Raw genomic sequence first — 24,306 nt, 5'->3', positions numbered from 1 at the left:
AATTGTATTCTACATTTTAACACGAACATTAGATAATTGGAACACATTAAAATTTGAGAAATACAGATTGCACATGAGCTATAGTGAGTTCATATCTGGATCTGACACTTAGTCATTTTGTGACTCTGGGCAAGTTACTTAACCTGTGTCTCAGTCTCCTTGTCAGTAAATCAGGGACAGTGATGGTACATATGCAATGCTTAGGTGAGTGTAAGTTCATAGGAAGTGCTGCATTAGAATTAGCAAGATATTCTACATTGTGTACAGTAGATGTAATAAAATGCTCACATTAGCTAGAATTCCTGTCTTTGGCTCTTGTCTCCACCTTCCTTTGAATGCAGACTCTGGGTCAAGTAGCTGGGTTCCTGCTGCCCATGTTGATTGAGTTCCTTTGCTGTTGTAGGCGTTTAGGGAGTAACCCAGTGGATGGCAGCTTGCTTTGTCTGTCTGTCCATTTCTCTCCTCTCAAATAATAATAAAATAATAGTAAAAGCTTTAGGATCATACATACTGGCATTATCTTTCTGAATTGTATTTCTGTATACCTGTCATAGAATAACAAAGGGAAATCTTGATAACTTATGACTTTTTTTTACTGTACATGAAATCAGTTTAAGTTATTGCTTCAAAATAAAAGCTTTTGATGCACTATAAATCACCATAAGGTTGTAGCTGAGGACCTGACCAAAAGTACCAAAGGCAGAACTTTAATCCGATGGACAGAACCAGTTTCCGTATTTCTTTTTTTACCAATCCCTATTCCAAGGCTCAGGTCCTTCCCCTTCCTGCTACTTGACTGATTTGCTTTAGAGCATCTTCTAAAAAGGCTGTCAAGGAAGGAGAAAAGGGAGACAGTAGAGAAGAAACAGGAGAATGACCTACAGACAACACCCCTGTGGCTCTTGTGTCTCCTCTTTTTCCTCCATTAACCTCAAAAAGTTGCTGACCTCTACTCTGTTTGCTTAAAACCTCTATACATGTTAGAGCTTAAAAAAAAGGGAAAATCTTCATGGTTCAATTTAGGTAGATTGCATGTGTCCAGGAATCTATCCATTTCTGATAGATTTCCCTGTTTGCTGGCATACAACTCTTTGTAGTAATTTCTGATGTTCTTTTTATTTCTGTGGTGCCTGTTGTTACATTTCCTTGTTCATCTCTGATTTTATTGATTTGGGTCTTTTCTTTTTTTAGTTAGTTGAGCCAATGGTATGTCAATTTTATTCATTTTTTTTTTAAAAAAACAGTTCTTCATTTGGCTGATTTTTTGTAATGTTAAAAAAATAAAAATAACAATTCCACAGTAAAAAAAAAAAGGGAAAATCCCAATGTTTGCATTTTATAATTGGATACATACAACTATGTCTTTACTGGGGCTGGCGCTGTGGTATAGTAGGTTAAGCATCCACCTATGGCTTGGCAACCCGTATGGGCACTGGTTGCTCCACTTCCAATCCAGCTCCTTACTGATGGCCTGGGAGAGCAGTAGAAGATAGTTCAAGTCCTTGGGCCCCTGCACCCATGTGGGAGACCCGGAAGAATCCCTTGGCTCCTGGCTTTGGATCGGCCCAGCTCCAGCTTGTTGCAGCCATTTGGGGAGAGAACCAGCAGATGGAAGACCTCTCTCTGTCTGTAACTCTGCCTCTCTTGTTAATAAATAAATCTTAAAAAAATTTATGTCTTTACATTAATAATTGTTTAGAATTAGTTTTATAAAAAAAGTAGTCAAACTTTATTTCTTCTCTATTTTTGTAAGAACTGTGTAAAACCAAATGTCTCTTGTATCTTTGTGGGAAAACTACATACTTCAAAGTTTGAGTAAAAGTTGAAAGCAGAAGCAAAGTATTTGGCCTAGTGATTAAGTTGCTGGTTAGAATGCCTGTGTTATATATCAGAGAACCTGGATTTGATGTCTGGCTTTGCTCCTGATTTTAGTTTCCAACAATGCAGATGCCAGGAGGCAGTGATCATGGCTGAGGTAGTTGGGTTCCTGCTACCCACATGGGAAGACCACTTGTCTTCTTGGTTTGGTCCCAGCCAGGGGCCATTGTGGACATTTGGGGCGTGAACCAGTGGAGCTCCTTCTGTCTCAAATAAATTTAAAAAAAAATCTGAAAGCACCCTGATGTAGAGTTAGAATAGTTTGTCTTGTGTTCCAGGTAATTTATTTAGGTGTGAAAGGAAATTAAACATGTATGGAATTAGTTTAAAATAAATCTTTGGTAAAATGTGATATGTAATTACACAGAGTAGATTATTATTTAATATAAAAAATGAAATATTTTCGCTTGTGGCAACCTGGATGAGCCTAGAGGGCATTATGTTAAGTAAAGTAACCCAGGTATGAAAGACCAGTGTCTCATGTTGTCACCCACATGTGTAAGCTAAATAAATTTGATCTCATGGAATTAGAAAGTAGAATATTAGTTTAGAGACTGGGAATAGTAGCAAGGAGAGGGGGATAGAGAGAGGTTGGTTTTCAGGTATAAAAATGGAAATTATTTTTAATGTTCTGTAGTGTAATGTGGTGATCATAATGAACAATAATATATATTTCAAAATGCCTAGAAGAGTTTTTTAAAGTATGTATATATATATTATATATGGTTTTTTTTTTTTTTTTTTTTTTTTTTTTTTTTTTTTTTTTGACAGGCAGAGTGAACAGTGAGAGAGAGACAGAGAGAAAGGTCTTCCTTTTCCATTGGTTCATCCCCTAGTGGCCGCTGCGGCCGGTGCACTGCGGCCAGCGCATCGCGCTGATCCGAAGCCAGGATCCAGGTGCTTCTCCTGGTCTCCCATGGGGTGCAGGGCCCAAGCACTTGGGCCATCCTCCACTGCACTCCCGGGCCACAGCAGAGAGCTGGACTGGAAGAGGAGCAACCGGGACAGAATCCGGCGCCCCAACCGGGACTAGAATCCAGGGTGCTGGCGCCACAGGCAGAGGATTAACCTATTGAGCCATGGCGCCAGCCTAAAGTATATTTTTGTATGCTGATTTAATTTCCTTTGGGTAAATTCCCAAGAGTGGATGGCTGGGTCATATGGTAGATATATTTTCAGATTTCTGAGGAGTCTCCGTACTGTCTTCCATAATGGTTGTACTAGTTTGCATTCACACCAACAGTTTATTAGGGTACCTTTTCCCTCCACATCCTCACCAGCATTTATTAATTTTTGATTTTTGGAGAGATAGCCAATCTAAGTGGGGTGAGGTGATACCTCATTGTGATTTTTATTTGTATTTCCTTGATTGCTAGTGAAATCAGCATATGAAAGATTTCTATGTCCTTGCATGTTTATTGCAGCTCAGTTCACCATAGCTAAGGTATGGAATCATCCCAGATATCCATCAGCTGATGACTGGATAAAGAAAATGTGGTATATATACACAGTGGAATACTATTCAATCATAAAAAAGTGAAATCCTGTGATTTGCAACAACATGGATGCAACTGGAAACGATGATGCTTAGTGAAATAAGCTGGTCCTAAAAATACAAATAGCATATGTTTTCTCTGATATGTGATAGTTAATCTAGAATATAAGAAATATGTACAGTGTATAAGAATGAGATATGTTAGGATTTGATTATTATTTTTAGTTCTTTTCTATACCCTGTGGGTCAGTGGTCTTTCTAATTTTTATTTGGTGAAAATTATGGTTAGTAGTGCATTAAGCCTGTTATTATAAAGTACATTGAAATTATGTTATTGCAAAAATTAAAGACAAAAAAGGAAGGAGGAGGATTGAAGGGGGAAATATGGTTATCTTAGAATTATATTGATGAAATACATGAAATCTGTTCTGTTTATGTTAATAAAAATTAAAAAAAATTATTTATTTGAAATGCAGGATGAGAGAGAGAAAGAGAGACAGGAGAGAAAGATCTTGCATCTGCTAGTTCATTCACCAAATGCTTGTAACAGCCTGGCTTGAGCCAGGCTGAAGCAAGGAACCAGGAGCTCCCTCCAGATGTCTCAAGTACTTGAGCTGTTATCTGCTGCCTCCTAGAGTGTGCATTCACAGGAAATTGAATCAGAAACAGAGGCAGGACTTGATCCCAGTGACTATGATATGGGATGTGGGCGTTTCAAGCAGGTGCTTAACCCTCTGTGTCACAAAGAAAGGCTTTGGAATATTATACAAAATAATTGTAAGTGAAGTGACAAAAATGCTTATAACTCTGATTTGATCATTACACATTTTATATATGAGTCAAAATATCACACAAGCTCCATAAATATGTACAAAAGACAAAATTCAAATAGCCAATATACACATGAAAAAATGTTCAGGATCACTAGCCATCAGGGAAATGCAAATCAAAACTGCAATGAGGTTTCATCTCACCCAGGTTAGAATGGCTTTCATACAGAAATCAATAAACAACAAATGCTGGCAAGGATGTGGGGAAAAAGGTACCCTAATTCACTATTGATGGCAATGCAAACTGGTAAAACCACTATGGAAGACTGTTTGGAGATACCTCAGAAATCTGTATATAGTTCTACCAAACGACCCAGGCATCCCACTCCTTGGAATTTATCCAAGGGAAATTAGATTGGCAAATAAAAGAGCTGTCTGCACCTCCATGTTTATTGCAGCTCAACTCACAACAGCTAAGACATGGAATCAACCTATATGCCCATCAACGGAAGACTGAATAAAGAAAGTACGGGATATGTACTTTATGGAATACTACACAGTAGTAAAGGAAATGAAATCCGGTCATTTGCAACAAAATGGATAAATCTGGAAAACATCATACTGAGTGAAATAAGCCAGTCCCAAAGGGACAAATATCATATGTTCTCCTTGATCTGTGACAACTAACTGAGGATCTAAAAGGAAACCTGTAGAAGTGAAATTGATACTGTGAGAAGCAATAAATAAATAAAAAATAAAATAAAATAAATAAAAAATAAGTTTTGGGTAACTTTTGCTAAGTATAAGGTATTGTGCATTTGAATGGTTCTATAGATTTGTTGATTTGTTTTGAAAATCAGAATTTTAGTTTTGTTTGTGATAGAGCAATCCACATGGGAGACCCAAATGAAGCTCCTGGCTCTTGGTTTTGACCTAGCCCAGCCCTAGCTGTTGTGGATATCTGGGGAGTGAACTAACAGATGGAAGATCTCTTTTTCTCTGTGTCTGTCTGTCTCTCTCTCTCTGTCAAATAAATTTAAAATTATATATAACAAAATAAATAATACCTTCATAAATTAGGTTTACTCTAAATATATTCTGGACCTCAACTACTAAAATAGTGTTTATTTCCAAGATATGAAGGACCAGACCACTAAAGTACTGTTTATTTTAGCGATATGAAGCCAGTGAAATCAGTTGAGTAACTGTCCATATTGCCAGAACCCAAGCCCTATAAAAAAGATAAGCTAGGGGTGGGCATTTTCTTAGCAGTTAAGATGCCATGTTCTGTATCACAGTTCCCGTGTTCAGCTTGACTCTGGCTCTTGATTGCAGCTTCCTGCTAGTACAGAGGCTGGAAGGCAGTCATATGGCTTACTCTTGGGTCCCTGTCATCCAGCTGGGAGACCTGGATTGAATTCCTAGCTCTCAGTTTTGCCTGACCCCGGCCATAGAGGGCATTTGAGGAGTGATTCAGCAGGTGGAGTTTCTGTTTCTTGCTGTCTGTATTTCTCTGTCTTTGCCTCTCAAAAAAAGAAAAAAAAAAAAAGGAAAAAAGGTAAACTAAAAAACCTAAAATACATTCCAGATAAGGGAATGAAAAAGTCTAAATAAGAAAATGAAAACAATTCATCAGAGAAGTCTTGTATGTTTAGATAATAATCAAGCTGTAGAAACATGTTTCACTTCCTACATTCAATTAAACATTAGTCATGTTAGCTGTTCTTTCAAATATGGCTTGAAATTGTACATTTCTCTGTTTTCACTACAGCCAACATCATCATCTAAGTTAACCTTTGCACACTCGGTTGTGCACATACATGCATATATATGTATATATCTCACCATACACAAATATGTGTAGATATGTATGTGTTTTTAAGAGAAGAAATGGTCCAGTATAGATGTCATACTATAATTGGTTTTGGGTAAATGAACCTAAAACTGTGTTGTGTGCTACTCCAGACTTTGGAATTTTTCTTAGAACTGAAAGCAGAGAACATTCAAACACATAAGGATGGATATGTTGTCAAGGAAGAGTGAGCCCACTGTGTACATGATTGTATGTTAGCTGTAATGAGTGTGGATAACCTTGATTTTGATTTTTAAATCAGAAATGTCAGCTACATGGCATGCACACTGTCCTTTTTTTTTTTTTCCCTGAGCAAACTTGACTAAGGAGTGGTGTTTATTTCCCCACCCCTCACAGTGCCTAGAATTGGCCTCAGAATCTTTAATAATACCTTTCACTTCCTAGCAGGCCATTGTCAGCTGATCAGTGTTAGAACATGATATGAAATCCATTTCTAACTAGTATAAGTGAGAGCCCTGTTCTGGGGTGTTTTGTGTCTTCCAAGATTCAGTTACTATCACTGTGTAATTCTCAAGATTCAATGTCTTTGATAATAGTTAAAATATCTACTTAAGCTCTAGACTTTCTTCCCTGCAGTGGATAGCAATTGAAATTTCTATTTACTTCTTTCAGCTTTTGCTGATTAGGCCTATCCTATAAATGTTTTATTTGGGGTCAGCCAAAAATTTGAGTATGGTGTATATTAAGAATTTAGTGGGGTGGTGATGTGGCATAGTAGGTTAAGCCTCTGCCTGCGGCACTGGCATCCCATACAGAACGTGGCATTTTAACTGCTAAGTAAATGCCCACCCCTAGTTTATGTTTTTCACATGGCTTGGGTTCTGGCAATATGGACATTTACTCAACTGACTTCACTGGCTTCACATCCCTGAAATAAACACCACTTCAGTGGTTTGGGTCCTTCACATCTTGGGAATGAGTGGCACTTTAGTGGTTTGGTTCGGTTAGTGTTCTGGCTGCTTCTCTTCTGATCCAGCTCTCAATAATGGCCTAGGAAGGCAGTGGAGGATAACCCAAATGTTTGGGCCCCTGCACCCATGTGGGAGACCTGGAGGAAGCTCCTGGTTCCTGGCTTTGGATCTGCCCAGCTCTGACCATTGTAACCATTTGGGGAGTAAACCAGCAGATGGAGGACCTCTCTCTCTGTCTCTCCCTCTCTCCGTGTGTAACTCTGCCTCTCAAATAAATAAATAAATAAATATTTTTAAAAAAGAAGATTTTGGTGCATGTTTCTGCTTGTGTTTTTCTTTTCTTGGTTTCTTGCATTTACTTTGTAGCTTCTGTGGTTACCCCAACTCTGATTCTTCATGCTAATAAGACTATGTGTTTTTTTCCTGGTTCATTTGCCTTGTGTGTTGCAGACTGGCATCTGTCCTCAGAATAACAGTCATTAAACAAAACAGTAAAAAACAAACAAGGGCCAGCATTGTGGCACAGTTGGTTAAGCTGCTGTCTGCAACACTAGCATCCCATATGAGGGCCAGTTTGAGTCCCAGCTTTTCCACTTTCCATCCAGCTCCCTGCTAATGTGCCTTGGAAAGCAGCAGAGGATGGCCCAATTACCTGAGCCTTTGCCACCCACATGGGTGACCCGGATGGAGTTTCCTGGTTCCTGATTTCAGTCTGGCCCAGGCTGGATCATCTGGCCATTTGGAGAATTTTTCCAGTGAATGCAAGATCTCTCTGTCTTTCTTCCTGTCTCTTACTCCCTCTCTCTAATGCTACATTTCAAATAAATATAATCTTTAAATAGGAAAGCAAGCAAACAGACAATCTGGGGGGTAGCCGTTGAGTTACAGCAGGTTAAGATGTCATTTGGGATCCTGGTATCCATATTGGAGTGCCTTGTTTTGTGTCATGGTTCTTCTCCTCCCCCCCCCTTCCCCTCCTCCCCCTCCCCCTTCTCCCCCTCCTCCTCCTCCCCCCTCCTCCCCCTCCTCTTCCTTCCTCTTTCCTCCTTCCTCTTTCCTCCTTCCTCCTTCCTTCTTCCTTCTTCTTCTTCTTCTTCTTTTTTTTTTTTTTTTTTAAGATTTACTTATTTATTTGAAAAGCAGAGCTACAGAGATGTCTTCCATCCGATGGTTCACTCCCCAGATGGCTGTAACAGCCAGAGCTGCACTAGTCTGCAGGCAGGAGCCAGGAGCTTCCTCTGGGTCTCCCACGCGGATGCAGGGGCCCAGGGACTTGGGCCATCTTTTACCGCTTTCCCAGACGATAGCAGAGAGCTGGATCCAAGGTGGAGCAGCTTGGACTCGAACAGACACCCATATGGGATGAGGGCATACTTCTGATTCAGGTGTGTAATGAGACTCCTTGAAGAGGATCACCAGGTGACTGACCAAATTAGAATCTGTGAATCTAAAATTGTGATCAGTTTTCTTATGGTCTTTTAAGTGTTGGTTTGAACTTTGGAAAAGTGTATATTTAATAATAAATATACACTTTAAAAAAGTGTATAATTAACATTTAATAATGGATTAGAGAGGGAAGCTTTTGGACACATCTGGCAACAACAAGAAATTTGGAGAATTTTTTTCTCCCCAGGGACTTGGCATTTACATACCATTAGGATCTTGTCACTGTGTGGCAGAGCTGTTTCTCATGTGACCAGAAGAGGAAGAGCCAGGGACTCACTGGCTGTTGAGAACACTGCTTTACTCTCTCCTTTTTTTGTGCAGACATTACTGGTTATGTGAGATTGTGGAGCATGCATCTGACCAGGATACCTTCTTCTCTTTTGGGGTTAAGGATCGGTGAGAAATAGTAAATAAATTTTGTGCCTTTAACCTGAAAGTGTTCTTGTTCTGTGATAACAGAGCTGAAGAATTCAAGAGAACTATTTACAAGTTTATGCTGTATTAATAATCCTCAGACAACTTTTAAGACATTGCTTATAATATGGTGACTCTCAAATGTGTGTCTCCTCTCCTAACCTTTCTTGAACTCTTGGAAACAATAAAAATGCCCTGTAGTACAATGAAATCCCAAAATAACCACTTGCAATGTGCCTACAACTCAATTGATTCAAGTGAAAGGAGGAGGCTGTTAGTTTCTAATCTGAGCAATGGACTGAATGAGTAAAAAGCCCACAGAAAACATAAAATGAGGGGCCAGCACCATGGCTCATTTGGTTAATCCTCCACCTGCAGCGCCAGCATCCCATATGGGCGCCAGGTTCTAGTCCTGGTTGCTCCTCTTCCAGTCCAGCTCTCTGCTGTGGCCTGGAAGGGCAGTGGAGGATGGCCCAAGTGCTTGGGCTCCTGCACCCGCATGGGAGACCAGGAGGAAGCACCTGGCTGCTGGCTTTGGATCGGCGTAGCTCTGGCCGTAGTGGCCATTTGAAGGGTGACCCAACGGAAGGAAGACCTTTCTGTCTCTTTCTCTCACTATCTAACTCTGTCTGTCAAATAGATAAATAAATAAAAGAACTCTAAAAAAAAAAAAAAGAAAAAGAAAAAAAAAAAGAAAACATAAAATGAAACAAATTCCAAAAGGGGAAAGAGTACGGGAAATTGCGATCTAATTAGGAATCAAAGGGAGGGCATTGTGGCTCAACATGTTAAACTGCTTGAGACAGCATCCCATGATCAGAGTGCTGGTTTGAGCCCTGACTACTCCATTTATGATCCAACTACCTGCTGATGTGCCTGGGAAACAGCAGGTGATGGCTCAAGTTCTTGAGTCCCTGTAACCTATATGGGAGACTTGGGTGGAATTCCAGATTCCTGATTTTTCTGGCTATTTGGGAAGTGAACCAGCAGATAAAAAATCTCTTCCTCCCTCTCCTTTTCCCCTTTTTCTCTCTTTCTTTCCTTCTGCCTTTCCCTCTCTTTTCCCCTCCTATCTCTGCCTTTCAGATCATTCAGTCAATCAACCAATCTTTAAATAGGAAGCAAGCTATCATGGTGTACTTTGAGGATGTGGTATTTAATTGTGGCTCTATAAGCACTCTTTACTGAGTTAGCAAAAGGATCATGGCATTGCAACTACGGAGAATGGATTGTAATCCTAATGTACCATTTGGTCCTTTGACGAGTAGGATTATTTCTTGGATTTCACCTTTAAAATCATCTTTTAGACTAGTGCTTCTTAGAGTTTGTTCTCTGGACCAGTAGCATCATCAGTATCTCCTGGGAACTTGTAAGAAATACAGTTGGAGGACATTCTCCAGACCTGTTGAATCAGGAACTCTGAAGATGGAGGTATACCCATCTGTGTTTTATGGCACATTATAGTTTTTTTTTTAAGGGAAAGAGTTTATTGGGGGAAGCCCAACAGACTGGAGGGAAGGGGCGAAGAAGGAAAAAGGGAGAAGGAGTGCATAGGAGAGAGAGAGACAGACAGAGATCAGGAGATAGAGAGGAAGAGAGAGACACATGGTCAGGAACAGGTCCTTTTAAAACTTTGCCAGGGGTGGGCATGGAAGTAGGAGCAGCAAATCCCATTAGGATGGGGGTGGTGCTGACACCTGTGGTTGGGCCATGTGGCTACCTGGCTTCCAGCAATGGCGGCGGGGGCTAGAGCCCAGGATGGTGTCAGGGTGTAGATTGCACCTTAGATAAGACTGCACCATTTTACCAACATTCTCCCCTTTTGTTTTTTATAAAGCAGGAGTTGAATGGGATTACATTAGTATCAAAAGTCCAGGATGGGTAGAGGGACGATGATATATATTTAGAGCTACTTCCTGCTGACATGGGTCAACGAGGTACTCTTCCCTGGCATGGGGCGATGTCTCAAGCTGCTGTCTCCTGGGAGGGGACCGAGTCTATCTCTGTAGCAGCATTTGGTTGACCTCCTGGTTGCTGAAGACCTTGGTTTGTTCCATTATCAACTCCTGTAAACACTTAAGCAGACATGGTAATATAAAAGACAGACTGAGAATAGCAACCAATGATCCTAAGAGTGGCATTAACCAGGTAATGAAAGGATTTCATAGAGAAGAGGAAATAGAGGGGGGTCTCTGGACCCTTTGATGGATGTGGTTTAAAGCTGATCCCAACCAAGACTGGGAGAAAGGCCACTCAACTTTTTCAGGTAGAGGAGTTTGTCTGTAGAGAAATTCTGAACAATCATACAACATTAAGTAAGGGAGAGGACCATCAATACACACAGGTCAGGAGTAGAGCCATGGATGTTAGAGTAGAGGCTATGATTACAAAGGAATGAGGCCCCAGATGGGCTAAATAGGGTATAGAACAAAAGACAGAGTCATTATTGGAGAACCTAAGAGAGCTGCTGTCTAAACCATGACTAAGTTCTCTGATTGAGAGGCAAATAGAAACTGACAGAAGGGCTTGATAACAATCTGGTGGGCTTTAAGGCCTTGTCAGTTATGAGGCACAGAGCTATCTATTTCTTCCCATGGGGTACATCCTAAGGGAGGTGTGACCCTCTTGGGGAAGGCACCCTTTTGACTTCCATTACCTAGCTGGCTTGGGAAGAGAGCTGGTCAGGTAAAGGGAAGTGTCATCTCTAACAGGAAATTTACAGTTCTGCCTGCAGTGTGGCAGACCCCACTTGGCTGTCCCTTCAGCAGTGGTGGTCACTTTGGAAGCTGATGAAGTGAAGGGTTTTTCAGCTTAGAGCCAGCAAGATCTGTGGCTCTGACCTGGGCATCCTTCGACTCCAGGGCAGTTCCATTTCCAGTGATCCACCTCTTGGCTGGCAGAGCTGCCAGGGCTCTTCATAAGCTGACTTCTGCTGAAGCCCTGGCTTTCCACATTGAAAACCACTCAGTGGATTGGCCTGTTGGGTCTCTTTGAGGGCAGATCATTGTATAGAGCTGCCTGTAATAGGCCTGCCACCTATCTTTACATTGCTTCTGATGCCTAGCTTTCTTTTCCTCCTGGTTTTTGTTAAAGCAGACCAGAGGATGCAAGTCAAAGGGGTGCTCAAGTCCCATCTCCAATCTTCAGTGGCCTGAACTAGAAGTCTATAGTAACAGGCATGTTCTGAGTGGTTTATTTTGAGGTAGACAATGCCCATGAGGAAAGCTATGTCCTCACTTTAAAACTTTCTCTCCCTTTGGTCTGAAAGGGAGGTTTTGCCTATTCACTGAAGGCACATTATAATTTAAGAGCTGCTGCCACAGGCGGTGCATGGATAACATTAAATTATGGTTACATCATAGAATGTCAGTTGTGATAATGCAAAGCAAAACAGAGAGGGAGGAAGAGGAAAGAGAGAGAGAGAAAGTAAAAGAGAGAAGGAGAAGGGGGGGGCAGGGAGAGAAGAATATTGAGATTGAAACAAGGGGTATAAGAAGGGGTCCAGGTTCTGATAACCTTATTTTGTGCAGGGAGAATGAAGATAGTTTGTAGTTGATAAAACAGAAAAATAAAAATGGAACTCTGTCTTAAAAGTAATGAATAGAAGAGTAAAATTAGTGTGATATGTTGAGAGGGAGAGGTGTGTTTATGGGACAAGTAAGTTGGCTGATATTTCATATTCTAATATCTAACGTCTCTTAGATACCTAAAGGTCATAAATGAAGAAATAATGTTAAAAGCAGATTAGAAATTTCAGAGTAACTGCCAGATACCTCAAAGTAAAATAGTTAAATATGATTGCCTGTGGGGAACAGAACAAGGAAACCTTGTATTGTTTGACTTTTTAACCATATGTTCTATATTACTTTTATTAAAATTTTGAAAACAAAATAAAATGTTCTTCCAGCTATTGTGGAAGCATATTTATTCATTAAATTGCAAAAAGGAATGCCTGTCATGTTTTTGGGCTCTTTTTCATAAGGTTAAAATATCTGATTATTATAATTGTATAGGGTGCTACACAATTATATAGGTGCCATACAATCCATGTTGGTGCTAGGTGAATGAGTTTATAAAAATGTGTTGTGCATTTTTCTGAGTCCCATTGTGATTTACGCTTGACTGCTAATTATTTTCATAATCTTCCTTTTTTCAGTTAAGTAACACCAGGAATCATTGGAAGACTAAACTAAAATATTTTGATTGAATGCTTACATTATTTAAAAAAATTGTCTATTTGGGGGAATGAAGAGAAAGGAGGGACAGAGAACAGAGAGCTCCTGTACACTGGTTTATTTGAGGTGAGTCAGGGCCAGGCCAAACCTGGGAGCTGGGAACTCAATCCAAGTCTCACACATGGGCAGCATGGATCCAATTGTTTGACCCATCACCACTGCCTCCCATGAACTACATTAGCAGGAAGTTGGAGTCAGGAGCTATTGAATCCCGGTACTCTGATATGGGATATGGGTATCTTAACAGCTAGACTAACTACCTGCTCCCTGCTTTTGTTTGTTATGTAGAATCATTCAGAACATAGTGTGCTACATATAACACCTTCTTTAGACTTTTGTTCCTTAATAGTGGGCAGATAGCCTCTATTTGAGTTGTGTTCCATTAATTAGTTTTTAAAAGCTAATCAGATTAGGAGCTGTTCAGTTCTTAACCTAGTTGACTTAAAGCTCAGTTTTTCTACATTTTTATAGAAATTCCTTTTATTCAAATGTAAAGACCATTTATAGATAAGAGATAAAGTGTTTTAATCCTACTCAAGAAATTCCCGATGAGTCTAAAATGAAATCCAAGTGGAATGATAAGCAGAATACCATTGCATGATTGCTGTGCTAGCTGAAGCTTTAATACTCTCATAAAATATTTATGTATGCTATATATCATATTAGTTTTTATTGTTTTTCCTTGGAAATGTTTTTTATTAGCTTGCTAATTATGGTTGAAATTAAAGATGAAGTATAGTTATGGTGTTATTTTAAATCATGTTTAATGATTGGTCAAAGCACTTTAATAAAAACTTTATTTTGGAGTAATTTCAGAATTATAAAAGTTAAAATAGTACAGAGACCTTTATATATACCTTTTATCCAAATTCAGCAAATTTTCAACATTTCCCATATTGGTTTTATCATAATTATTAACTTCCTTTCTGTCCACATTCTGTCTTCATATATGCATATATACAAATATTATTTTTTTGAGTTGTTTGAGAGTAAGCTGCATAAATAATGTTCCTTAATAAGTCATCATATATTCCCCAAGAACAAGGATATTTTCTTGTATATCTCTGTATACTTAATCAAATCAGAAACTTTAACATTTAAAGAATACTTTTTAAAAAATTTTCAGAGAGAGAGAGAGAGAGGGAGAGAGACAGAGACAGACAGACATAGAGCTCCTATTTGCTGTCAACTCCAGGCTCATCTCTTGATTCTCTCTGTCCTAAACTTATTACAGCTATACCATACTGCCTCAAGGCAATTCTCCCCTTCCATATCCAGCAGACTTTGTTCTCTTCATGACTGTACTAAAAAAATGCCTGGCTTTCCACATCTCCAGCCATGTACTTTAACCTGGATACTGCCTACCCTTTGTTTTATTTATTTATTTAAAATTTATTTATTTATTTATTTGAAAGGCAGAGTTACAGAAAGAGGGAGAGAACTTCCATCTACTAGTTCACTCCCCAAATGGTTGAAATGTCTGGAACTGCACCAAGCCAAAGCTAGGAGCCTGGAACTCCATCCGGGTGTCCCACATGTGTGGCAGGAGCCCGAGCTCTTGGGCCATCTCCTGCTGCTTTCCCCTATCCTTTGTTTTAGGTTCACTTGCTTTGTAGAAGCTTTACTTGCCTTCCCTATCACACCAGACTGAATTAGATATCCTCTTCTGTGTGGTACTTTTGTACTTTGCACATTCAGTTACTGTTAGGGTTATATGTGTTTGTGCCTTTTTATTTTTTTTTTATTTTTTTTTTAATTTGAGAAGTAGAGTTAGAGAGAGAGAGAGAGAGAGAGAAAGGTCTTACATCCACTTGTTCACTCCCCAAATGGCCGCAATGGTCAGAGCTGAGATGATAAGAAGCCAAGAGCCAGGAGGTTCTTCTGGGTCTCCTACGTGGGGGCAGGGCTCTAAGCACTTGGACCACCTTCCACCACTTTCCCAGGCCATAACAAAGAGCTAGATTGGAAGAGGAGCAGTCAGGACACAACCATCACCATATGGAATGCAGGTGCCACAGGTGGAGGCTTAGCCTATTATACCACAGCTCCATCCCCTGTTTGCTCCTTTTCTGTACAGTGAGTGCCATCATACTTATGTCCCTAGATTTAGACAGGCATGCAGTTAATTTAGAATAAGGGAGAATGAACACATGAACATGAGTATTTTATGAACTGAAAGTATATACTTAATGGTCTAAAAATTAAATTTACATTTTAAAATCCAGGATTGGTACTGGTATTGACTTTTCTGTACATTCCTCATTATTGGTTCCCCAGAAGATAATTATTAAGAATTTATGAAACCAGATTAAATATCTGTATTCACTTCAGCTTTATTTTTTAAATAAAAATTTGATTTTTCAGCTTGAAAAAGTAATACTACTCTGAAATTAAAATAATTACAATACTCTGTCTCAGAAAAGTTTGTGAGTATATTTTTCAGTTTTTATCTTTTTATGTATATTTTTTCTTTAACCTTTTGTTACCTACTTCTCCCTAACAGATGAGTTAGTAACAAGTGTCTGTGGTTTTTTTTTTTTTTTTTTTTTTTGACAGGCTGAGTGGACAGTGAGAGAGAGAGACAGAGAGAAAGGTCTTCCTTTTGCCGTTGGTTCACCCTCCAATGGTCGCTGCGGCCGGTGTGCTGCGGCCGGCACACCGCACTGATCCAATGGCAGGAGCCAGGTGCTTCTCCTGGTCTCCCACGGGGTGCAGGACCCAAGCACTTGGGCCATCCTCCACTGCACTCCCTGGCCACAGCAGAGAACTGGCCTAGAAGAGGGGCAACTGGGAAAGAATCCGGCGCCCTGACCGGGACTAGAACCCGGTGTGCTGGCGCCGCAAGGCGGAGGATTAGCCTAGTGAGCCGCGACACCGGCCCAAGTGTCTGTTTTTTAAAACATAATGAGGGGGCCGGCGCTGTGGCGTAGTGGGTCAATGCCCTGGCCTGAAGTGCCGGCATCCCATGTGGGCACCGATTTGAGATTCAGCTGTTCCACTTCCGATCCAGCTCTCTGCTGTGGCCTGGGAAAGCAGTAGAAGATGGCCCAAGTCCTTGGGCCCCTGCACCCACATGGGAGAACAGGAAGAAGCACCTGGCTCCTGGCTTCGGATCGGCCCAGCTCTGGCTGCTGTGGCCAACTGGAGAGTGAACCAGCAGAGGGAAGACCAAAGAAATGCCAGAGAGTATACAAAGCTTATATATTTGAGGTATTCTTACATTCTCTTCAACTTGTGTTTGTCAAAAGTTATCATAAACAGTTTAGAGACATCTTATGCCTTTAATAATATTTGAATACAGCTGTTTTCTGCCTCATGACCTTTTGTCCTGCCTGATTTGTCATACCTTGTTTTCAGTAGTTACCCTGATGATGACTCGAGTTTGGTCTGTTAGTGTTCATTGTAAGTATGGTAGAAACATACAAAATTTGTATTTGGCTACTTAACAGTTATAATATTTCTGACATGCTGATTTGAAGTCTCTTTGTACTGCTGCAGGCGAAGAGAAAAAGATTTGCTTAGCTAATTAAAACCATAAATAGGAAGTTATGTTTAATCTACTTGAGGCAAACTAACAACTATTTAAGTGTTGTAAAATAAACACAAACTGGGAATATGTCAATCAAAATTATTTTCTGTTAATTAAAGCACTAATGGATTTTCTAAGGCTCAGCTTTTGACAACCTTCTTCCTTGGCATTTGTTAAGGTTATTAGGAAATAGGGACCTATTGATATTTTTCAAATTCTTTGTTCATGGACCAGAGTAAGTTGTACATATTTTTATCTAATACAAACACACATAACTGAAAGACAAGTTGAATATGATAGTTAACCTAATTTTTTTGTGGTGCACGATGTTTATTCTCCTGTATTTCTGCAAATTCTCTTGTATTTCTGCATTTTGGGGCTCACTACATAAATTTTAAACACTAATCAAGACCCACAGCTTGAGAAAAGCACTGTACTAGCTTATGAGTGTGAGCGCGCAAACTCTTCATTCATTTACCTTTCCGAGAGTAGTTACCGAGTGGTAGTGCAGCGCCTGACACTGAGTAGGTGCTCAGTACTTGTCAGTTGAGTGAATTAGTGGTTGGAAGGAGTAAGATGTAAAAAAAGTTACAAAAGGAGTAGGTTTTTTTTTTTTTTTTTTTTGGCAATGAAATTCTTGGACATGATAAAGGCAAAAGAGTCCAAGTACTACATATGGTTGGTATGAGATTTTTGTTTGCTTGCAGGTAATAGAAACCAGCTTTAGCTAGCTCAAGTAGAGAATATATTAAAAGGATTCAATGAGTCTCATAGAACTGAAGGGCAGGGGTGTATCTTGGAACCTGGAAAGAAACTGAAAATATGAACCGGGAAGGTTTGAGAGTCCAAACATGTTATCCTGTGCTTTGTGTCTCTGCTTCTCTGCTTGGCTGCTTTGTGCTGTGTTTGAAACACTGTTTTCTTGTTCTTTTTTTAAAACAGGTTTGTTTGTCTATTTGAAAGGCATAGAGAGAGAGAGAGAAAGAGAGAAAGAGATCTTCCATCTGCTGATTTACTTCCCAAATGGCCACAATGGTTGAAGCTGGGCCAGGCCAAAGCCAGAAGTTGGGAGCTTCTTCTGGGTCTCCCGCATGGGTGCACGGGCCCAAGCACTTGGGTCATCCTCCACTGCTTTCCTGCATCATCACAGGTTGCTGCTTTACCTGCTATGCCACAACACTGGCCCCCTGTGCTTTTTTTTTTTTCCTGCATGATGATGTATTTTCATTCCATGTGCCAATAATTTATTTCCTGAGGCTCTATATAAAATTGATTTTATATTATGAGTCCAGTCTTTAATATAGCATGTGATTCGTATGTGGTGAAATAAATGAGTCTTTTTTTAACAAAGATTTTATTTATTTATTTGAGAGGTAGAGTTACAAACAGTAAGAGGGAGAGACAGAGAGAAAGGTTTTCCTTCCATTGGTTCACTCCCCAAATGGCTGTAACGGCTGGAGCTGCGCAGATCCGAAGCCGGGAGCCAGGTGCTTCTTCCCGGTCTCCCATGGGGTGCAGGGGCCCAAGGACTTGGGCCATCTTCTACTGCTTTCCCAGGCCACAGCAGAGAGCTGGATCGGAAGAGGAGCAGCTGGGACTAGAACCAGCGCCCATAAGGGATGCCAGCGCCACAGGCAGAGGATTAACCCGCTGCACCACAGCACCGGCCCCAAGTCTTTTGATATGTACCGTGTACTATTAGTAGTCTTAAACCTGTTCTGAAATCCAGTGTTTCTAATGGCTTTGTTTTACCTCCTGGGTAAATGTGAGTACACTCCAAGTGAATGTATATATTATAAACATTGCTTATAAAAGTGTTAATTCAGCATACTTTGGCAGCATACTTTCTTGGTTCTTGGTTAGATCGCAGGAAGGTTACAAAGATGAATGTATTTATTAGAATGACTGCCATTTGAAGGTTATAGCTCTGTTCCAGCAAAGTGGACCAAATCATGCACATATGAACTGTGCTCATGATGGTCCACAATTAGTCTTCAGTTTTTCCATACTTCAATTTTATCTCTACCTGTCTTGTTTCTCACTTTTACCTCTCCATCCTTCTAATCCAGTGTGAAGACCTCAGTACTTTATGTTTAGACCCTTCTTTACTTCTTTGGTTCACTGTGTTCTATTGAAGGGTTCATACTTTTTTGTTTTTTTAAAGATTTATTTATTTATTTGAAAGTCAGAGTTACACACAGAGAGAAAGAGAGGCAGAGAGAGAGAGAGAGAGAGAAAGGTCTTCCATCCACTGGTTCACTGCCCAGTTAGCTGCAATGGCCAGAGCTGTGCCAGTCTGAAGTCATGAGCCAGGAGCTTCTTCTGGATTGCCTACGTGGGTTCAGGGGCCCAAGGATTTGGGCCATCTTCCACTGCTTTCCCAGGCCAAAGCAGAGAGCTTGGTTCAAAGTTTTGCAGCTGGGACTCAAACTGGTGCCTATATGGGATTCCGGCACTGCAGGTGGTGGCTTTACCTGCATTGCCACAGTGCTGGCCCTGAAGGGTTCATACCTTTATTCATTTTGTTTTTGCATAGAAAAGTTGACAAGCCAGTTGTTCTAGTTAATTTTTTCATTTTTGAAAAATTATTATGTCTTTATTCTAATGTCAGTGCTTGTAGCCTAACCTAAGAATATCCATAGCTGTGAACTGCTATCTGGAGAGTCTTTACTAGGCACAAGTTGGTATCCTGGAACCAAGTCAGAAAAACAGTGCTGAACCAGAAAATATAGTTACTATCTTTAGGAAATACACAGACTGATGTGGCATAAAATCTCCATGTATTTAATACAGGTTTTATGCTTGTAATTCTGGGTCTGGTGTTGTGATATGGTGGGTTAAGCCGCCACCTGCTTTGCTGGCATCCCATATTGGAGAACCAGTTGAGTCCCAGCTGCTCTGCTTCTAATTCTGATCCCTGTTAATGCACCTGGGAAAGCAGCAGAGGATGGCTCAAGTACTTTGATCCCTGGTATCTGTGTGGGAGATCTAGATGGTGTTCTAGGCTCTGGACTTGGGTCTGGCCCAGTCCTGGCCACTGTAGCCATTTGAGGGGTGAACCAGTGGATGGAAGATTTCTCTCTCACTCTGTATCTTGCTGTCTTTCTCACTCTTCCTTTGTCATCCTGCCTTTTAAATTAATAAAAATAAATATTAAAAAAAAACTGTCATGGCCCAAAGTTGGACAGAGTACGACAGGAATGTTTATGCCAGTGACTGTCACATAGTAGGGCCTCCAGAAAGACTCGGAAAGAATCAGTAATTGAATGCAAGTGTCTACCCAGTATAGTTATGAATAGCCTTTCTGAAGAGATAACAATCTGGGTTGATTTCTCTAGTTTGTAACATTTAAATGGTAGGTGGGTAATAGACTGGGCATTTTTGTTTTAAGAACAGCTTATATAAAAGAAGTAAATTGTGAACTGAGAGTATTTGAGTGTGAATGTAGTGTTTTCCTTTAAAGAATAGCTTAAGGGATTGGTTAGAGACAATTGAGAATGGCTGTATAGATTCTGGTGGAGAATTTGGACATTGTTCTGAAGGAGCTACATGAGAGTTTTTAATGGAAGAGTAATGGGAAGAGATTTGCTCTTTTGAAAAGTTACTCTGACGGTCAGTGGCGGCTCTGAGGAGAGTGGCTGCTGCTGTGATAGAACAGCAGAAGCAAAAAGGCCTAGAGTTGGAACTGGCCCATTCAGGCTTCAACACCATGAGTTGCCATGGGGAGCAGTGCGGTCTGGCCCGAGAACAGAGCAACAGCAAGCGAAGCGCAGAGCTTTCCTGCAAAAGGGACCTCCAAAGCATTCCTCCCTTCAAGCCCCCAGTCATGCTGCTCTTGGGACATGAAGGGGAGCTGTGCTATTGCAAGTCTCACCACAGTGGATTCACCCTAGGATCTGCAGGATTTGAACAACTGATACTGCTGTGCAATGTATCTAGTAACTTTGATAACTATGCCACACCAAAGGGACACAGTGGAGTAGTGATGGAGCTGTATGTTGTTCTCAGTATCAACAAATAAAACTGGCAATGTGGGATAGTGAAACAGGTGAGAGTTAAAGGACTGAAGGGACATGCTTCCTTTGTGAATTCCTATTATCCAGCCAGAAGCAGCCCCCAGCTTATCTGTACTGGGATTAAGAATGGTACAGTCCAGTTTGGCACATGCTCAATTGGACTTGCCCCAAACGGTAGAGTTAGAAATGTGCCAGGGGATTCCAATTCAATCCCATCAAGGTGGCATGTACCAATGCCATCTCACTAGTCCAAGTGATCAGTTTCAGTTCACAATTGATCATAATGATAGGATTAAGAGTCAAAGGGATCACATAAACAAGACTAGTGTCTGCTAATACTAACTGATATAATTAAAAAGGAGAGAGTGATTGAACATTGGAAGCGGGATACACAGCAGACTCAAGGCTGCTTGACCTTGAGACTTTAGACTACTTAAGTGGCACCAGATGGTGCCCAGGCCAGCATTCACCCTCAGAATGAACACAGCACTCTGGCCTTAGAATCAGCCCTTAAGGCATTCGGATCTGGCTGAAGAGCCGTGAGAGTATTTTAGGCATGGAAAGCCAAGGCACTCTGGCAAAAAAAAAAAAAAAAAAAAAAAAAAAAAAAAAAAAAAAGAAAGAAAGAAAGAGAGAGAGAGAAAACCTAAATGAAAGATCTCTGTGAGTGAGATCCCAGTGGAAAGGTGGAAAGAACAGGCCATCAAAGAAGGAGGTACCTTTCACCTTTCTCTGAAGGGAGGAGAGAACTTCTACTTTGACTATGACCTTGTCTAAATAAGATTGGAGTTGGCGAATTCAAAAGGCTTCCATAGCCTTGGCAACTCATGACAAGAGCCTAGGGTGAGTACTGACGCCTTAAACAAGAGTGTCAATTGTTAAATCAACAACAGGAGTCACTGTGCACTTACTCCCCATGTAGGATCTCTGTCCTTAATGTGTTGTACAATGTGAATTAATGCTATAACTAGTACTCCAACAGTACTTTACACTTAGTGTTTCTGTGTGGATGCAAACTGTTGAAATCTTTACTTAATATATACTAAATTGATCTTCTGTATATAAAGATAATTGAAAATGAATCTTGATGTGAATGGAATGGGAGAAGGAGTGGGAGATGGGAGGGTTGTGGATGGGAGGGAAGTTATGGGGGGGAAAAGCCACTGTAATCCAAAAGCTGTACTTTAGAAATTTATATTTATTAAATAAAAGTTAAAAAAAAGAATGGTACAGTTAATCTTTGGGCTATCTAGAAGAAAGCAGCTATCCAGCAGTTCAGAACATATACCAGGTGTTAGCTGTGACCTTCAATGACAAGTTATCAGATTATTTCTGGTGGAATAGAAAACAATGTCAAGGTCTGGGACCTGTGCCAAAACAAGCTAACCTACACCATGAGAGATCATGCAGATTCAGTGACTGGCACTGAGTTTAAGTTCTGAAGGCTCTTTTTTTTTTTTTTTTAAGATTTTATTTATTTGAAAGAGTTACAGAGAAGGAGAGGTAGAGGCAGTAAAAAGAGAGAGAGAGAGAAACCTGCATCCACTGATTCCACCTCCAAATGGTTGCAACAAAGCCAGGAGCCAGCCGGTGCCTCGGCTCAATAGGCTAATCCTCTGCCTGCGGCACCGGCACCCCAGGTTCTAGTCCCGGCTGGGGCACCGGCTTCTGTCCCGGTTGCTCCTCTTCCAGTCCAGCTCTCTGCTGTGGTCCGGAAGTGCAGTGGAGGATGGCCCAGGTCCTTGGGCCCTGCACCCGCATAGGAGACCAGGAGGAAGCACCTGGTTCCTGGCTTCGGATCAGCGCAGTGCATGGGCCGCAGTGCGCCAGCCATAGTGGCCATTGTGGGGTGAACCAATGGAAAAAGGAAGACCTTTCTCTCTGTCTCTCTCTCTAACTCTGCCTGTCAACAACAACAACAAAAAAAACCAAACAAACAAAAACCAAAAAACACGCCAGGAGCCAGGAGCTTCAGCTGGATCTCCCACATGGGTGCACGGGCCCAAGGACTCAGACCATCTTCCACTGCTTTCTCAGGCGCACCAGCAGAGCCTAGGGTCAGAAGTGGAACAGCTGGGACTTGAACTGGTGCCCATATGGGATGCCAGAGCCACAGGCATTCACCTTCTACACCACAGCATCAGCCCCATGAAGGCTTTCATCTCTTGTCGGGTGCACTGGACAATACAGTATAGGTCTGGGATGTCTGGCTGTTTGCAACAAAAGAAGTGTATGAAGATATTTCAAAATGTGCCCAACTTAGAAAAGAATCTTCTGAGTTGCTCTTGGTCACCTGGTGGAAGCAAAATTGCAGCTGGCTCATCCAACAGGTCTGTGTATGTGTGGGCTACCGCAAGCAGGAGAATACTGTAGAAACTGCCTGACCATGCTGGCTCCATCAGTGAAATGGCTTTCCATCCGGATGAGCCCATCATTCCCTCAGCATCCAGGGACAAGGCTGTACACGGGGGAGACTCAGTGAAGATGCAGAATGGAAGACTTTAAGGCTGCTTGACCTTGAGACTTTACTTAAGTGGCACCAGATGGTGCCCAGGCCAGCATTCGCCCTCAGAATGAACTTTAACTAGCAAGAAACAGAGGGAGCAGTGGCTGTATTCTTTTTTTTTTTTTTTTTTGACAGGCAGAGTGGACAGTGAGAGAGAGAGACAGAGAGAAAGGTCTTCCTTTGCCGTTGGTTCACCCTCCAATGGCCGCCGCTGCAGCCGGCGCACTGCGCTGATCCGATGGCAGGAGCCAGGAGCCAGGTGCTTTTCCTGGTCTCCCATGGGGTGCAGGGCCCAAGCACCTGGGCCATCCTCCACTGCACTCCCTGGCCACAGCAGAGGGCTGGCCTGGAAGAGGGGCAACCGGGACAGAATCCGGCGCCCCGACCGGGACTAGAACCTGGTGTGCCGGCGCCGCTAGGCGGAGGATTAGCCTAGTGAGCCGCGGCGCCGGCCGCAGTGGCTGTATTCTAACAACCACTTGTATCCCATGTCAGCAGGATAGTAGAGGAAGTTTATTCTTCCTTTTATTTTTTATTTTTTAAATAAGGTTTTTTCAAAGGAACAAATATTGATTGGATTGTAGTTTCCTGTTTCCTAATCTAGGCTGAAGACAGGGGATGTGACTGAAATTTGTTACTTGCATTTTGTTTTGTTTTAATTCAGTAACTGGTGTGTGTGATATTTTCTTCTTGTTTTTCTCAGAGTCATTTTGTATTAAAAGCAAAATAGATGTATTTTTACAAAAAAAAAAAAAAAGAAAAAAAGTGTTAGCCTGTAGTGGCAAAGAGATGGTTAGTGTGGATGTGAGTTAAGATGCTATTTTAAAAGTCTTGGCTGGGGCCTGTGCCATGGCTCACTTGGTTAATCCTCCGCCTGTGGCGCTGGCATCCCATATGGGCACTGGGTTCTAGTGCCGATTGCTCCTTTTCTAATCCAGCTTTCTGCTGTGGCCCGGGAGGGCAGTGGAGGATGGCCCAAGTGCTTGGGTCCCTGCACCCCATGGGAGACCAGGAGGAAGCGCCTGGCTCCTGGCTTCGGATCGGCGCAGCACCATCCATAGTGGCCATTAGGGGAGTGAACCAACGGAAGGAAGACCTTTCTCTCTGTCTCTCTCTCTCAATGTCTAACTCTACCTGTCATTAAAATAAAGAAGTCTAGGCAAGAGCTGGCAAAAGAATCCATCTAAGGTTTTAGAAGTGAATGTCAAAAGAACTTAAATTTTTCTTTTAATT

General features: G+C 41.3%; 1 protein-coding gene and 1 pseudogene across 2 annotated transcripts in view; both read left to right on the top strand.

The window, feature by feature from the left end:
- LOC138845083 (U5 small nuclear ribonucleoprotein 40 kDa protein pseudogene) overlaps nucleotides 1-21,097 on the top strand; it is a 47,954-nt pseudogene extending 26,857 nt beyond the window's left edge.
- Nucleotides 1-24,306, top strand: part of SMYD3 (SET and MYND domain containing 3) — a 780,787-nt gene that overhangs the window by 53,164 nt on the left and 703,317 nt on the right. The gene's annotated exons all lie outside the window — the stretch shown is intronic.

This window comes from Oryctolagus cuniculus, chromosome 13, assembly GCF_051225735.1.
Source record: "Oryctolagus cuniculus isolate XC-2025 breed Fujian yellow rabbit chromosome 13, ASM5122573v1, whole genome shotgun sequence".
In the NCBI taxonomy this organism is placed as follows: domain Eukaryota; kingdom Metazoa; phylum Chordata; class Mammalia; order Lagomorpha; family Leporidae; genus Oryctolagus; species Oryctolagus cuniculus.
Note: the sequence above shows the minus strand (reverse complement) of the source record. Positions and strands in the feature narration are given on the sequence as shown.